The sequence below is a fragment of the Paramormyrops kingsleyae genome, chromosome 1, assembly GCF_048594095.1.
Source record: "Paramormyrops kingsleyae isolate MSU_618 chromosome 1, PKINGS_0.4, whole genome shotgun sequence".
NCBI classification, from domain to species: Eukaryota; Metazoa; Chordata; class Actinopteri; order Osteoglossiformes; family Mormyridae; genus Paramormyrops; species Paramormyrops kingsleyae.
The window spans coordinates 70897134-70904845 of record NC_132797.1 but is presented as its reverse complement, the minus strand read 5'-3'; the positions used below and the strand labels follow the sequence as shown (position 1 = coordinate 70904845).

General features: G+C 40.7%; 1 protein-coding gene across 4 annotated transcripts in view; it reads left to right on the top strand.

Annotated features, from left to right (window-relative positions):
- The first annotated feature begins 345 nt into the window (after positions 1-345).
- Positions 346-7712, top strand: part of enox1 (ecto-NOX disulfide-thiol exchanger 1) — a 43449-nt gene continuing 36082 nt past the window's right edge. Inside the window, exon 1 of one of the 4 annotated variants that reach the window (XM_023801887.2) lies at positions 346-932. The gene's annotated coding sequence lies outside the window, so the exon portion shown is untranslated. The remainder of the gene's footprint in view (positions 933-7712) is intronic. The other 3 variants (XM_023801720.2, XM_023802030.2, XM_023801952.2) reach the window with 3 other exon arrangements.

The following is a 7712-nucleotide window of genomic DNA, read 5'->3' as shown; positions in this document are numbered from 1 at the left end:
CTGGCACCAACAACCATGCCATGCTCAAAATTGCTTAAATCACCTTTCTTTCCCATTCTGACATTCAGTTTGGAGTTCAGGAGATTGTCTTGACCAGGACCACACCCCTAAATGCATTGAAGCAGCTGCCATGTGATTGGTTGATTAGATAATTGCATTAATGAGAAATTGAACAGGTGTTCCTAATAATCCTTTAGGTTAGTGTATACACACGCTCACACACATGCCCACGCACTGGGGTTAGAAATGTGTCTGATGGAGTCGTGCAGTGTTTTTGCTATGAAGATCTTATTGGCTGTTAGTAGATAGGCTACCAGCATAGCTTGTCGTCTATATCACAAAAAAATACAATGTGCTCAGGAAAAAATCAGAACCATATCCAGCAATTATATAATATCCAGCAATTAAATCAAACTCGCAGTTGAACGTTGTGCAGCTTTCAGTCAGCTATGGGATCCAAGGTACGGTTAAATTCATCCATTGACAAAATGTCTCCAGTGATGGAACGGCTACCAAAAATACAACCCTGTGGTTGTATTTGTTAAGTTGGGCGGATACTGTTAAGATGCAGTGACGTGTGCAACCCGGCTTCCCCGTCAGTAAAGGTTTGAATGCATTCTGCAGCCAGGGTCTGCGAAGGACACATCGCGCGCGGCGCTCAGCACCTGGAATGCCCTGGGTCCGCGTGTCAGTGTCGCGCGCGGCGGTGCGTGTGGCGCGCGCCGCGCTCGCTCAGAGGCTGGCGGAATGAGCGGCCGCTCGTGAGATCCTCGGCGCTGAAGAGCGACGCTTTACCTTTAACGGCAATCGGGCTCCGCTGCTCCCACACCTCGGTTTAACTCCGAGGGAGGATACATCGTGTTAACACCGGAGAAACGGGAACCATTCGTCGGGGCGGGGGAACCTGGAAAACTTCGGTGTATTTTATTACGGTAAGAAATGTTTACGTTCCGCGTATTTCTCCCGTTTTCCTCGCGTGCTCCCGGGCGCCGTGTACGTCCCGACGTTTGCCCGCTTTGTAGGTGCTGGCATCGCTGGAAACGCACCGAAGCGAGATCATTAGTAGAGCGACTTTCGCTGTCTTTGTGCTGAAAGCGAGCTGTAATTCACCGCTGTCTTTAACTGACCCGACTTGAACAAAAATACTGTTAGACTTGCAGAAATTTATTAAGGGACCGGCTGACAGAAGTAAGATACAGTAGCTCTTACAGTGAACATAGCTAGGCTAGCTACTGTATTACTGTAAAATGCAGTATAATATTACTATATTACAAAATATAGTGGAGCTCCGTCGAAGGTGTCGATCTGCATACTTAAAATATCATAGCAGTATGTAAAAAGCATAGATGATTGAGGTAGATGAAGTCTGAATTTTATAAATGATTTAAGAGTATGAGGATGTAGATCACCAACAATTTTCTTAATGTAACTACGAGGTACTAAGCCGACTGACTTTGTTTATTAAGTCAACCTTTAGCACAGTATGAATGTTTTTAGTGGATTCCGATATAGCACACGTCATTTTATACAAGTCGTTGTAATTAGTTCATCAGTTGAAACATTATGGTTTTGTGGTGTTTGTGTGTGTTTTAATGGGAAGTATTATCTAGAATTTAATGGACACATACATTTTAGCAAAGCTAGAGGGCTAATATAAAAAGTAATAATGACACTTGAGCAGTTCAGTTGCATGCAGCCTACCCTTGATAACATGTCACCTGGGCAACCGCTTCAGCACCATGGAGAGGGGTCTGTTTGCAGTCAGCTGGTACGGTGTGGGTTCTGTATCCTCAACGCCAATGTCATGGTCCTAAGCTCAGTCCCTTGAAACAATATGGCTTTTATTGGAATATACTAGAATTTTTGGACTGAATTTTCTTAAAGGTCTACGGAAGCATTGTTCTCAATGTTATGTTGCAAAATGTAAAGGAGATAAAATAAATAATAAATAATAAGTAATAATATTTTGTTCACAGCATTGATAGTGCCACCCGAAAGAGCCTCTTAAGCAGACAAATCAGAATCAGTAGTGAAATAACGAAATAATTTAAAACATGCACTGACTTAGAAACGTTTTCTGAGCAAGAAATACAAAACAGATGTAGTAAACAGTAGTAGACAAGTGAATTGTCATTGGTTTTTATCATGGGGTTTTAAGCTGATAAATTGGTTAAACATTTTAAATCAGTTTTACTAAATGGAGAGACATGGCCTGTTTTGTGGGTTATATTTGCAAAAACATTTAATCTCTTCCCAAGGACAGCTGACATTTGATAAATTCTTAGTTTTGCTTATTTAGACTTGTCAATAGTGTAACATCTAGATTGTTTTTGAAATTCCTGATCTTCTAATATGGAGGTTGAATTAGTTTTAGTTCTGTTTTTAATGGTCACGCCAATGATTATTAAGCAGCCATTCAAAATAACCTTTTAATATTTTTATGAATACAACCTAACATGACTGCAAAAGTGGGGTACCTTTTTTTAGTGATATGTTAGGTAATTGAGGTACTTTCTAATGTACATTAAATCCATTAAGTAGCAGACAAACAGTCTCAAGCAATCATTACACAAAAAATAAATCAATACTGTAGAAAAATAAATCATCTATGTAGAAAAGAAATATTCTGGAAACATATCAGGAAGAAATATGGGTCTTTGTTTATATATGTAGCTATTCCTGCTTTGTTCATGATCAATTTACAATATGGCCATTTTAGATGGCCTGCAGTTCTGCAAATGTACAGGGATGTTTTTTTTATCTGAGACGTATTTCTTGTTAACATTCACAGCATGTGTTGTATTCAAAGACCAATAACAGTGTTGTAAAGAGCAGCTGGAGAGATGAAATTACATTGGCTGTGTTTCATTGTCTTTTTTTGTCTGTCTGTCTGATATATTTTAGGTTAAAATTGGTTTGTGGTAAATTATGTTTATAACACAAGGTCAGATTTTTCATTGGATTCCTTATTTGCTTTGGTCCACTACTGGATCCTTGACCTTAGATTTTTGTGGATTTTTTTGTGTAATAACGTGGTTGTGGCAGCCTCTTTCTGCCGTTGTCGACTTCTCAGTTAACTGTCACCTCTGTTTAGTTGCATGAGTCATTTGCTTTATGGCATCAGATAGTAATGTGAGGGGTTCGTCTTTTTCTCTGCATTTAAAATAATCAGAAAATGAGGTGTGGTCATCTATCTTTACATCATTTTTTTTTTTCAAGCTTCTGTTGATAATTTCTGGTCTGTCCCTAAAATGTTTCTCCTTGCGTCATGGAGCCAGTGATTTGAAATGCCCCTTTGATGTGGGGACACCATTGGGATTTTGTGTACTATTAAAAGCAGCCATTATTCTGAGCCTGTCAAATTCGGAGACAGAGTCAGCCGTGGTGTCAAATCACGTTTATGAAATTTATATTGACGTCCATGGAAATGCAAGCAGAGAATGCAATTTGCTATCCTTTTGTCGGTGTGATAAAAGAACCAGCTCTATAGAGGTAGGAGGGAGAAAAAGACACCCTCCTCCAATGATTTTAAATGAGATGGGGGTGGGGTCACAGCTGTGCCCCTCACACTAAGCCACATTTCATGTTAGCCATGATATACATGTACTTAGAAACTGTATGAGCTCTTCAAATCATGCTTGAAAATATAAAATGCTCATGTCTCGGTTTATGATCATACCCAAGTTCTGATTCTCCATTTTCTAACCCTACACCGAAATAATAGGATAATATGTTCTGAATAATAATCAGGTTTGTTTTTATTGTTATTGCTGTTGTTTAATATAAATATGCTTTGCTATGATAGGTCATTTTTTTTCCACATCTGCAGTGGTAATTTTCCATTTTCTCGACTGTTAGATCACTTAGCAGCTTCCTGGCCTGGCAGCTGCAGTGGAATTCCTGATAAATAACTGCCCTGTGATCCTGGCTGCTTTGTCATTTGTCCTGAGAAGTGCATTTAAAGGGATGAGGGTTAATAAAGGCGTCACAGATAAAATAGTGGACCCTCCGTCTTCCTGTTAGGGGGTTTTGGCCAGTCCTTCTGATTCCCATTGATGTATACTTCTTTCCTCCTCCACAAACCCTGACTTTGCCAAAATTGTACTTATGGAATTTTTTTGCTGGTTTTGCTTATTTATGTGTTACTGTTGGGGCAGTATGGTGGCGCAATGGTTAACCTGATCACCCCACAACTCTGGGACTAGCTTTCAAGTCTCTGCCATGGCTGTGTGTGTGTGGAGTTTGCTGCTTTGCTTATTCTCCCTGTGTTGTTGTGGGTTTCCATTGGGTACTCCAGTTTCCCCCCACTGTCTAAAAACATGCTGAGATTAACGGGAGTTACCAAATTGTGTGTGAGTAAGCAAGACTGGTGTCTGAGTGTGCTCTGTGATGGATTGGTGCTCCATCCTGGGTAGCTCCCTGCCTTGCATTCTGCACCTATCACCTCCAGGATAGGCTCCAGACCCCCCATGATCCTGAAGAGAGGACATATTATGTGGGTCAAATGATGACAGCCTGGTTGGCTGATGTCTTTTGGGGAATACGAGGAACAGACACAGAAAACAGTCTTCCCAGATCATTCGCCTAACTCTTTTGAGGCTGTAAGTGCCCCTTCTTGATAACTGATATTCATGCAAAAATTACCAAGGGGGACCCCTGGCCTGCAAAAATTGACCCTAAGCCACACACACCTCCCTCTTCCAGCACCTGCCCTTGAAAAGGTCTGTGCATGGCACTGTTAATAGCATTCTTGCATTCTTATGTTTAAGTGTGGGTTGGCATGGTGGTGTAGTGGTTATCACTGTTGCCTCATGCATCTGGGATCAGTCTCTGCCATGGCTCCATGTGTGTAGAGTTTGCATTTTCTCCTTTATCGTCATGTGGTTTCCTTCAGGTACTCCAGTTTCCCCTCATAGTACAAAAACACGCTGAGGTGAATTGGAGTTATCAAATTGCTCATAGGTGTGCATGTGTGAGTGAATGGTATGCAAGTGTGCTCTTCGATGGGTTGCCACCCCATCGTGACTTCTTCCCTACCTTGTGCCCCAAGCCTCTGGAACAGGCTCCAGACACTCCCATCCCCATGACCCTGAACAGGATAGTAGTTACAGAAAATGGACGGATGTGTAGTAAATCAGAACTAATGCATTGACAAGAAAATTATGAATTATGTCTCAGTGAGCTTTGTAACACAGATTTCTCTGTTTGTCAATGATTGGTCAACTAGCAGTTTTATTCATTGGTTCGGCTGAATATTGTCACAAGAAACAACCCATTTGCTTGTCATTGAATCATTTTCTGTTTTTGTTATCTAATAAGCAACATATCATCAGTTAGGTTTGCTGTAATTTAGCTAATAAGCACATAGACACGCATGTCACAGAGTCTGAATCACTGTTGGCATCCTGTTAGCAAGTTAAATCCTTGTTGGCAGAAAATCTTAAAAATTGTGTGTGAGGCTGCTCCTCTGCCCTGAAGAAAGAGCAGTTTTCTCCCTCCACTTGCAGTGCGTGTGTTTGGGTGTCACACATGCAGGATTATCATCACACGCCACACCTTTGGTAGCCATGCCTGTTTGCCGAGCCCCCGGAGAAATGATGGTGTATAACTGACATTTTCCTCTTTGTGGCTCCCACTCGGCAGGTAGAGCCTAGTTGGTAAAACCCAAGAACATGTGATCTTTTTTATTTTAAAATAAATGTTCCTGCAATGGGATGTTTGGATGCAGCTGGAGTGGAATTATATTATGGAAATTCATAGGCTGGCCATCCAGAGCCTCTCATCATCATTCATCTTTCTGGAACATCGAGTACCAACAGGCCAAAATGACTGTCTGAAGGCCATCGTCCATAGCAGTGAAGCCCGGCTTTCTTTTAGGCAGGATCTATTACAGAATGGTAAAGAAGAGACCTTGCCTGATCAGGGGTGCGTCAGCATTCCGGGAAATGAGCCTGGAAGAGGCAGAGCAGCAAATTATCAATACAGTGGACCTGGAGAGGTTTCAAAATGATGCCATACAGTGATTCCATCCTTTTGGATAGCAGTGGCAAGCAAACAAAAAAATTGCATCATGGTCCTAGATTTTTAGTTTGTTTACAACACCAGCACATAACAGGAGAATCATCTCTGACTCCTCTTGATTTAATGTGTCCGGAGACAAATAGCGTCAGCCTGTGCAGTGTTAGGTATGTGGCTTTTAAAACCCCCCAGGAAAGATTGTCACAAAATGCCTGGTAGCATGACTGCCTGCAAGAAATTCAAAGTAAAAACTGTTCTCTCCGGATTTTTTTTTAGCATAAAAGCTCCAGTTCTTCTTTAGGTGCTTGCCTTTATTATCAGTCAATCACCAACCAGTTTCCTCTATTGTTTCAAAGACCCATCGACTGTCTAGTACCACAGGCAGGCAAATCTGTGTCAACGGTGCCTTTGAAATCACTTGGCAAATGGAATGAAGGAAACCACTGTTTACCTGCAGTGTTTTGATCTGCCCAGTTGAGAAACACCAAAGTCTTCTGCATCATTGCTTTTATACATTAATTTTGCAGCTTCTTTTATCCAAAGTGACTTATGAGCGAATGTACACTACTAATACACATAATATTTTCAGCTTTCAAGAAATATATATTTGGACATCTTGCAAAGCTCTATTCTTAAAGAGTCTGTTAAATTTATTGTAAATGTGTTTTGCACAGAAAGCTGCTTGTCACTCTGGGAAATCCACAAAAATCATAGCTTCACATGGTATTAGGGCTTTTTTTAAGTTTGATGTTATGTGGTTTCTGAGTCTGTTATGGACATACCTAGCAGCCAAAGGAGGAATGCATAGAGAACTACAAGCATCACAAACCTTCTGATCCTCCTCAGAAACAGACATCAAACTTATCGCATATGGGCAAATAAGGAAAGTTGTCCTTTTGTTGCTTTCAAGATCGACATTGTGTAGACCGTTAGAAACATCAATGAAAGGCCTCTGATTAAAAAGAGTCCTGTGTGCTGGACATTTTCCTGCTTTAATTACGACTATTTAACTTGACACTCTGGGAATGAACTTAGAGTTTTCACTAAACCACCGTTCAATGTCTGACTAGACTTCACGTAAACCGCTCTATGCTTGTTTCTTGAGCCCTAGGAATGCATTTAGCCATACACAGTACCATCTGCCCCCATCCTCGATTCCTTACTGCCGTTTCGCCTTACGCAGGAGAGCTCAGAAAACAGCCGTAACATTATCCTTTGCCTCAGGGTGGGGTGTCAGTCTGTGAATACAGGCCAGTAGTATGATACCCAGCAGAGGGAATGATTTTAAACAGGTTTTAATGGCTTCTTCTTGAGTTATTTGTCATACTGGAAGCAGCTGGGTGCACAGTGTACAAGCTATAATCCCCTATATTTGAAGGAGAGGTAATGTAATCCTAAGACTCATTTTCCTTAGCAGTGATCTTCAATGTTTTTTAAACTCCAGCTACTGAATTATTTGGCACTGTAATTGATCCCAGCCGTTCACAGTGAATATCGAAAATTTGTTATTGATTAATTAATCAGTCAGAAATATAAATTAAAAACATTTTTCTGTCACTGCACACCATTATATGGCCATTATGGAAAATTGGTATACTTTTAATAATTGCGAATTACACTGTATGTGTAGCAGTAAAGGAATTTTGAGTCATTATGATTAACTTCAATGCATATTTGAAGTGCAACATTAGATA